The sequence below is a fragment of the Colossoma macropomum genome, unplaced genomic scaffold (assembly GCF_904425465.1).
Source record: "Colossoma macropomum unplaced genomic scaffold, Colossoma_macropomum, whole genome shotgun sequence".
Lineage (NCBI taxonomy): Eukaryota > Metazoa > Chordata > Actinopteri > Characiformes > Serrasalmidae > Colossoma > Colossoma macropomum.
In genome coordinates, this window is record NW_023494801.1 from 31,857,304 (window position 1) to 31,866,921 (window position 9,618).

Consider the following 9,618-nt stretch of genomic DNA (forward strand, 5'->3'; position numbering starts at 1 on the left):
GAAAAACACTTATGTAGAAATTCCACCACATTACCAGCGTTTGTAAATCCAGCCCTCTTTCTCAAGCCTAGATTGTTTCTAATGGGGTTTGTCTCATCCATATGTCCAGCTGTGTCCAGATAAAAGAGTCCAGCAGAAAAAACTGTTTCCAAGGTATCCCGAACATAATTGGCAAGACATTCTATGATACTGCGGTATGGGTAGGTGCTGGAACTCTGTGATATTAGTCGATCACCTAGCGACACATCGACCTGTGAAAATATTGTGGCTCCTGGATAGTTTATCAACCCCACAGCAGCTCCGTCATCGATGTCACTTCTGTCAGGTTTCGTGATTTTAACACGAAGGTACAAGAGGATGTTATTCAGATCCGTATAATCTTCACCATGGCCTGCTATAAAAAATTCCAAAGGGGCTGTGTCCGATATTGCTGAAAGCGGTGGATTATACGGATTATACGGATCTGAAGCAAGACACGTTTCCTTCAGTTTGTTGTTTATGACATGTTGTAAGATTACAACGACAGCAGACTTGATAAGTTTTAATCCTGTAGCACATACTCGGCCATCCACATCTTCGGGTGATGTGGGTATAGGCATGCATTCAGGAGCTTCGACGAGCGTTTCATCATCTTCCATGCATGCTGGCACCGGTGAAAAAAACGGTGTATGCAGGAAAGTCATATTTGCACGTGCAAAATCTTCACACAAATGGTCGAACCAGTTGTTGTTGTCTGATGTGTTGGATAGTGTTGGCTGATTGCCGCCGCACGTTGTATCGCCATCTGTGTTGGTATCGTTGCTGAAATGGCCCGAGATGCTGTGGTCTGATGTCACGATGGCCGCTGCTGGTTCGTCATGGCTGTAGTTTACAGGACCGCTGGCAGTGTCGAGCGGTGCGTAATCAACGTCCGGCCCTTGATAATTTCTATACCACAGAGGCCCGTGGTTGTCGGGGTGGCCTGATGGATGAAAATCCTCAAACATGTTGGCTTGAGTGCTGAGAAACTGAAGCTGTATGCCTCAATATGGATGGGGGGGACTCTTTAAACAGACATTGCGGAGGGCGGTGATTCTGTTTGACCATCCCCACAAACGTCATAAGCCAGAGAATCAAAGAGGTTAATCTTAACATCCCCGAAACGCTTGTGAGACCGGCAACGAAATGCATTGCGATACCGGCTCTTCCTTGGCGCAAGACTACCACAAGAACTAACAGTTGGCGTTGCTGTAGAAACGCTAAGAACGGTTTGATTTAAACTTGCAGAAGACATTATGCAGCAATAGTCATGCGATCCGCCTGTGAGAATAATGCTTAAATACAACATATGTAAGCCACACCCCTGCTCCCTCAACACAAATGTTGGTGGTAGAGGGGGTGGGGTTAGGAGGGTGTCGTAAAACACCCAACCCCAGGCAGACCTGTCCCTCAAACTGACCTGTCACAGAGAGGGGTGTCATAAATCGGGCTGTCGCACAGGGGGTCGTAAATGTTTGGGGTGAGGTGTGGTGAAGGGTGGGGGGTGATGAGGGAGGTGATGGGGAGGGGTGGATGGGTAATGTGTGGAGAGGGCCCCTTGTTAAAATGTCTGTCCAATCTGTCCATCACAGAACCACAAATATGAGTCATAAATCAGAGCCATAAATCAGAGCCATAAATCAGGGTCATAAATCATACTTTGAAAAACAGTGTAGGATATATACTACTAAGTCATTATAGTTAAGTTGTGGCCACGACTTAGTAAAGCATAGGAATGAGATAGTCGACCTGTTATAGTTAAGTTGTAGCTGCAATAGTTAAGTTATACTACTACTACTGCTACTGCTACTAATGATAATAATAATAATAATAATAATAATAATAATAATTTCTAGTTTTATAGCACTTTTCATGCTGGTGGCAGCTCAAAGTGCTTGACAGACAGATGATAAAGCTTAAAAGTGAGCAGTGAGTTTGACTGTCTAATAAAAGGTGAACTGAGCTCCACAGTTAAGAGGCAGAATAACTGAAAGAGTCTCTTCATGTTTTCTGCATTTTACAGAAGGTTTTTGCAGAAGTTCAGTATCTGCAGATCTAAGATCATAAACATAAAGACACTGTGATGTAAGCGGTGCTTTAAGATCATTTAGAGCCTTAAAAACTAGTAGCAGAACTTTAAAATCTAGAATCTAAAATCTGAAAGATACAGACAGTCTTATACAGTTTTATCTAAGCGGGCGCGATGTGATCTCTCTGTTTTGTTTTTGTTTACATGCCGCTGTAAGCCCAAACAGGTTCATACTTACCAAATTTGAGGTAACCCTCCACTCATCCTAAAAAATTAGTTAGCATTTGTAAACAAACAAGCAAGCAGGGCTACAATGTACTTAGGATACAAAACGCTGCGTGTTAGAATAATACACAGCTCCCAAAAGGACATGAGATTTTTCTATAACAGGTAAAAAATATGTCCTACCTGAGAAATGACCTGTGATTTTTTTTCTCAAATGAATTTTCTTGAGATAATTTTTCTCAAGACATACACTATATGGACAAAAGTATTGGGACACGCCTCATAATCATTGAATTCAGGTGTTTCATTCAGTCTCATTGACACAGTTGTAAAAATCACGCACCTGGCCATGCAGTCTGCCTTTCTGTATTTTACAGAAGGTTTTTGCAGAAGTTCAGTATCTGCAGATCTAAGATCATAAACATATAGACACTGTGATGTAAGCGGTGCTTTAAGGTCATTTAGAGCCTTAAAAACTAGTAGCAGAACTTTAAAATCTAGAATCTAAAATCTGAAAGATACAGACAGTCTTATACAGTTTTATCTAAGCGGGCGCGATGTGATCTCTCTGTTTTGTTTTTGTTAGGATCCGTGCTGCTGCATTTTGTACGAGTTGTAAGAGATGTATTGTTTTCTCAGGAAGTCCAGTAAGAAGATCATTTCAGTGATCAACTCTGCTTGTAACAGTACTGTACACTCTTAAAAAAATGTTCCTTCAAGGGTTCTTCAGTAAAGAAAATGGTTCTATATAGAACCATGAACACTCAAAGAACCCTTTGCATGGTGAAATAGTTCTTCAGATTGATGGAAAAATAGCTGTAGTTGGTTCTGTTTAGAACCTTTTTGAAAAGGATTCTTATTGTTATGATATCAAGCTTGTAGCAATAGATGAACCCTTTTGGGTGCTCTATAGAACCCTTTTCTTTAATGAACAGCCCTTGAAGAACTTTTTTTAAGTAGTTGTTTTAAAGTTACATGTAGTATATGTTATAAGTGTTTATGTGTACTTACATATATAGTATGGTGCAAAAGTCAGAGACCACCTTCAGTTATGTAATTTATAGTTAAATGACTTTTAAGTACAAGTTATTCATTTTTCAGTTTTGTGGAAAAAACAAAAAACATGTTTAACAGAAAATTACACAGAAGGCTCAACACCTAAATGTAACATATAATTATATTTAATATATAGTATTAAATATACTATTTTATCATTATTTAATGAGCCCACTCTTTACCTTTATTACACCTTCTCGTAGAAATCTGCAGACCCACCTCCAAAGTTCAACTTAGAAGCTGGTTGATCATTTTCTGAAGTAATCAAACACATTCAGTGGTGTTGAGGTCTGGACTCTGGGGTGGTCAGTCCATTGTTCAGCTTCTTTGTTTGATGTGTCCGTCTCCTTTTCTCATTGAGGTTCTTCTTGACAGCTACACATCCTTTCGGACCCACAGCGCTGAGTCGTCTTCTCACAGTGGAAGGATGGACAGAAACACCTGTGGATGTTTTCAGATCTGGAGCAGCTTGATTTTCTCCTCCCTCTCAAAGATGAAAGCTTTAAGTGCTGTTTATCTGATGGGGGCAGTTTCAGTGTCGACCAGGTCTTCCAGGTGGTTGTTAGGAGTCTCATTTTCTCTGTAGCTTTTAATCATTTTTTTGAATTCCAAAAATGAATAGCTTGTACTTAATGGCTGTTCTGACTAGAAATTAAATGAATGAAGGGTGGTCTGTGGCCTTTGCACAGTACTGTATATATGAAAAGGCTTTATGTATATGATTCAGCTTGATGATGAAGTAATATTTCATAATGTTAATCATCACTACAGACTTCAGGGTGTTTAGGAGATTTAGTGGCTCCACCATGGCAGAGAACAGAAAAGACTTGACCTCCTATCTATAAAATGGTAACTTTACAAGAGAAGGAATAAACATTCTTACCTTTAATGTATATTAATATAACCAGATTTTACTCCAAGTACATTAACGTACATTAAAGTACAGAAAGTTTAAGTAAACAGCAACATTTTCAAAAATATATCCAAAAATTAAAAATGAGAAAAATGGAATTGAAAAGTTTGTTTTCCTTTTTTTTTATCTGAATATGAGCAATCCCAAAAACGCAGTGTTTTCCAAACAGAAACTGAAAATAAATTTTAAAATAAAAAGCTAAGCTGACGTCATCGTCTAAGTCATCGTCTAAACTAATTAAGCAATAAGATAAAGCAATATGAGTGAAATACCTGAAACAGACCTCTGAAGGTTTCATGAAACTGTGAGTCATGATGTTTTGAACAGTCTGTGGTGGTGATCTCTCCACGCCCTCTTCTCTGACATGTGATCCACAGTGTCTTGAAACCAGTGGGAGGGCTTTGTAGCCTCAGGTACAGATGGAGAGATCGGGGGCTGGATACTGAATAATAGCGTCTTCCGCAGAAGATATGATGAAACCACGAGAAAATGAGGAAATAAAGAAGATACGGATGGAAGGAAAGGATGCAGGTAGTGGCAGAGTAGTGTGGTGGGAATAGTGTGTCTGGGCTTTTCACACGTCAGTCTTTTTTTGTGTTTACATGCCGCTGTAAGCCCAAACAGGTTCATACTTACCAAATTTGAGGTAACCCTCCACTCATCCTAAAAAATTAGTTAGCATTTGTAAACAAACAAGCAAGCAGGGCTACAATGTACTTAGGATACAAAACGCTGTGTATTAGAATAATACACAGCTCCCAAAAGGACATGAGATTTTTCTATAACAGGTAAAAAATATGTCCTACCTGAGAAATGACCTGTGATTTTTTTTCTCAAATGAATTTTCTTGAGATAATTTTTCTCAAGACATACACTATATGGACAAAAGTATTGGGACACGCCTCGTAATCATTGAATTCAGGTGTTTCATTCAGTCTCATTGACACAGTTGTATAAAATCAAGCACCTAGCCATGCAGTCTGCCTTTACACACATTGGTACAAGTATTAGATTATTAAATTATAAATAATTTAATTAATTTTATTATAAAATTAATTAAATTAATTAATTTAATTATAAAAAATATTAGTCATTTCAAAGGGCTCATTGAATTTGAGCGTAGTACTATAATGAGATGCCACCTTTGCAACAATTCAATTTCTGAAATTTATTCTCTCCTAGATTCTGTGATCACAGTGAGAGGTATTATTGAACAGTGGAAGGGTTTAGGAACCGCAGCGACTCAGTCACGAAGTGTCTGACCACGTAAAGTTTTGAGGAGCATAGTGCATTAAAGTCTTCAACACTCTGCTGATCAATAACTGCAGAGTTCAAACCTCCTCTGGTATTAACATCAGCACAAAAACTGGGCGCCGGGAGCTTCATGGCATGTGTTTCCATGGCCGAGCAGCTGCACACAGGCCTTACATCACCAAGCACGATGCCAAGCGTCGGATGGAGTGGTGTAAAGTGCCACCACTGAACTCTGGAGCAGGGAAACGTGTTCTGTGGAGTGACCAATCACTCTTCTCTATCTATCAGTCTGATGGACGAGTCTGGGTTTGGCGAATGCCAGGAGAATGGAGCGGAGATTGTGAGCCAGGCCCTCTCGTCCAACATCATTTGTCTCACAAATGCTCTTCTGGATGAATGGGCACAGATTCCCACAAACACCCTCCAAAATCTTGTAGGAAGCTTCCAGAAGAGTGGAAGCTGTTACAGCTGCAAAGTGGGACCAACTCCATATTAATGCCTATGGATTTAGAACAGGACATCATAAAGGCTCCTGTATGTGTAATGTAAAGGTGTCCCAATACTTTTGTCCATATAGTGAACAGGGTAAACTATCTATCTATCTATCTATCTATATATATATATATATATATATATATATATATATATATATATATATATATATATATATATATATAGATAGATAGATAGATAGATAGATATTGTGGATAGATTGATATTGTGGACCAAAGGAAATGACCCAAAATGACTTGGAAAAATGTCTGGTTCCATTGACTTACGTTAAAAGTAAAGTGGGTTTTTTCCTACTCCTGTAAAGTTACCATTTTGATATGAGAAGAAATACGAGGTTTTATTCCAACAACCTTTTGTGCTGAAGTACTATTGACCACTTTTCCAAACACTTATGGGTTAACCCTTAGTGTGAATGTGGTCACTCACCTGCACAGACTCAGGAGCCACAGGAGCCAATGGGGAAGAAGTAAATTTTACCCAATAAGACTGCATCAACAAAATGAACATGTGACTGAATTCCACTGAATAACACAGCTCACTTAGTTTCACACAGTTATGAACACCTGTTGAGCGACATTAGTGGAGGAGAAACAATAACAACTGACAGCAGTGCAGTTTCAGTTTCAGAATGAAGTCGTTTCAAAGCTGCCAACAGAAAGTAAACTTAACTGCAATAAGTTGATTCAACTAAAGAATAACACTTAAGTGTATGAAATCTTCAAAAGCGTAATATATTAAAGAGTAATATATGGAATATGTTCAGCTTTATGTACAACAGACTTTATATGAGTTAAGCATGTGTGATAATGTGGCACTTCATAATGTCATAAACTGGGTACTTGGGTAACCAGATAATGGAAAAACTCCGGGTCTACATGTCTACAGGCAGTAGTTGGATTTCGGCTGTGCTGAGAATAGACCACCACCCAAAAATATCTGGACACCAGTGGTCCTGTGGTCAGAAACTGATCCAAAAAGAACGGTTTACAGGGGGGCTGATAAACTGTGCTGTAACAGTGAAAGCGTTTCATTCCAAAATGCATTATAGACAGAATTTTCTCATTTTTATGATATGCATTGTTGGGGATGAGAAATATCAGTGCTACATTATGATTAATGACACATTTATTAGAGAAACGAAAATGTGTTTTCCATTAAAGTCTGAGTTAAAGCTGTTATTCTCTTTAAAAACTTCAAAATATATCCATAATTGTTACAAAAGGAAGTTATTTTAGAATTAAACTCTTCAGTTATAATCCTATATAGTGGACCTACAAGCTTAGAGGTTCTGATTTGACAATGACTTCAGCCAAAAGTTACCTAATAAACTGGCAACTCAGCATATAGAGATGATTGAACGTTCCATTTTGTCCCTCCCAAAACAATCATAACACCACCGAAACCTTTCCAAATGTTTCAGTAGTGACTGTTTCGGGAGTGACAATTTTAGCCAATTTTGAGCAGAATTCAAAAATGCTAGCCAGTGCATGACCAACAAACACAGCTTTGTACAGCTGTACACACATCAAAGCATCATATTTTTATTAAAACACACAGTTTTTTGTTAATTGCAGAAAATCTGTGTTTCAGTAGTGACAGTTCTTAAAGTTCCAAACTGAGTTTCAGACTTTTTACTTCAAAACAATGGGATCTAACTGCTCACCATGTGGACATGAGGGACAGGGATGCAGCCTCACTCCCTGCTCTGAAATGCAGGGGCGTGGCTAAAACAAGGCTCCACCCACAGACTAAAACCCTGTGTTTGAACAGTGACATTAAAACGTGGGACAGCATTTTTTAAATTAGATTTTTTATTTGAAAATGAAACTCATGATATATCTAAATCTTTTCAAATCGATACTCTAAAAAATTGAAAACAAATGCAAAAAACATATTATATAAATATAAGTATTATTTTGACAAGTGTAAATGTAGGGGTTAGGGTTTGGGACAGACACCTCACAACAGAAAGCATCATGTAAATGATGAATTTGTATATATTTAGCTTTTTACTATCTTTATTAATGCTTTTGTTTAAGTATATTGTAACATAATTCTTGTAAATTTCTAAGGTCTGAAACTTTTTTTTTCTGTGAGCTCAAAGTTTTAACTAATTCAGTGTAATAGTACAGTACTGTGCAAAAAACTATCTATCTATCTATCTATCTATCTATCTATCTATCTATCTATGGTATTTAATTGACTGCACACTTTGCTCCAGTCCTGAAAGTACAGCTTTATGTTTTGTCTCCTTTTGCGCTTCATAAATAAGAAAAGTGAAGAGAATGACAGACTGACATGATGAGTCAGCTAATTCAATCACACTTAAACTGGATCATGTCTTAAAGTAACTAAAACAGCCCAGAGCAGAAAGTATGTGGATGTATTAGGGTAATTAGGGCTGAATGAGGGAGTGGATTAGTGAGAGGGGGTGAGTGAGCTGGTAAGGGGGCGACTATGGAGGCAGTGAGTGAATCACAAATAAAGTCGTGCAGTTGTAGGTCACCAACAAAACCACATGATGGCGCCATTTCAACATTAAAAATCACCCTTTGCCTTCCCAGATTTCCAAAAGTGTCCAGACACCACTTTAAATCAGTGAATTTAGCTTTAAAACTCCAGAATTTTTGGTATTTCTTCTGGTATTTTGGGTCAATTACAATCATAATTGCAATTATAAAGTATTTAAATAAGACAGTCACACAGGCCATATGTTGCCATTTTCGGGAGACCCTGGGCCACTCAGATATGCCATTATTTGACATGTAAATGCTAACAGAAATTTGACATCTTTATCGTCATGTCTGATCAAAAGTTTACCTAGCGCCTGCTAAATTTTGTAAATGTTTTGCTTACAGAGATCTTGATAACAAGTTGCACCACAGTTCCCTTTTCAGAAATTGTTAGTCTGGACTGTCTGTGAGCTGAAAATGCAAGAATGTTGATGGTGATTTATTCTACTAGTTATTATGAGCAAAAATAAACAATTAGCATAAGGCGGATGTTTTTTATTGATTTTCTGTCCTCTTGGATTTGTGCAGAGTCGGAAAACTCTGATACACAGCAAGACAGCCTTTATTTTAATTACAAATTGAGCTGCATATTTAATATCAGATATTTTTAATACTCAAAATCAATGTAAACTGAAAAACAGTTATATATATAATTAATTTTAGATTTGTCATATGTAATGTAACAGTAGCGAGTGGGGTTTGGGTGATTTTGGAGCTGGATCTCTGGCTGATGGACATTCACAGGTGGATGAAATCACTCTGGATGGTGAAGCAGAGTCTGATGAGTGATCTGTTTTGTGAATCATGTCGCTGTTTTAACCCTTTGTTGGAATATGAAGGCCAAAAAGCAGAGCAATAATATCATGATTTTAGGTGATTTTCAGAGCTGACTTACTCAATGATGCTGATGTCATAGCTCGATGCTGTCATGCTTGTTAGTTAGGGGCAGGTCTGCTGAAAGGCCTGATATGTGGATCATGTTTATACCTTAAGCCGTTCTGAAGTTATGAAGGCTAGAAGTGACCCACCGTTTTGCCTGCAAATTGTGAGTCCTAAAGGTTAAGGTCACTCGTTGCTGTTGCTGGCACAGGCCTACA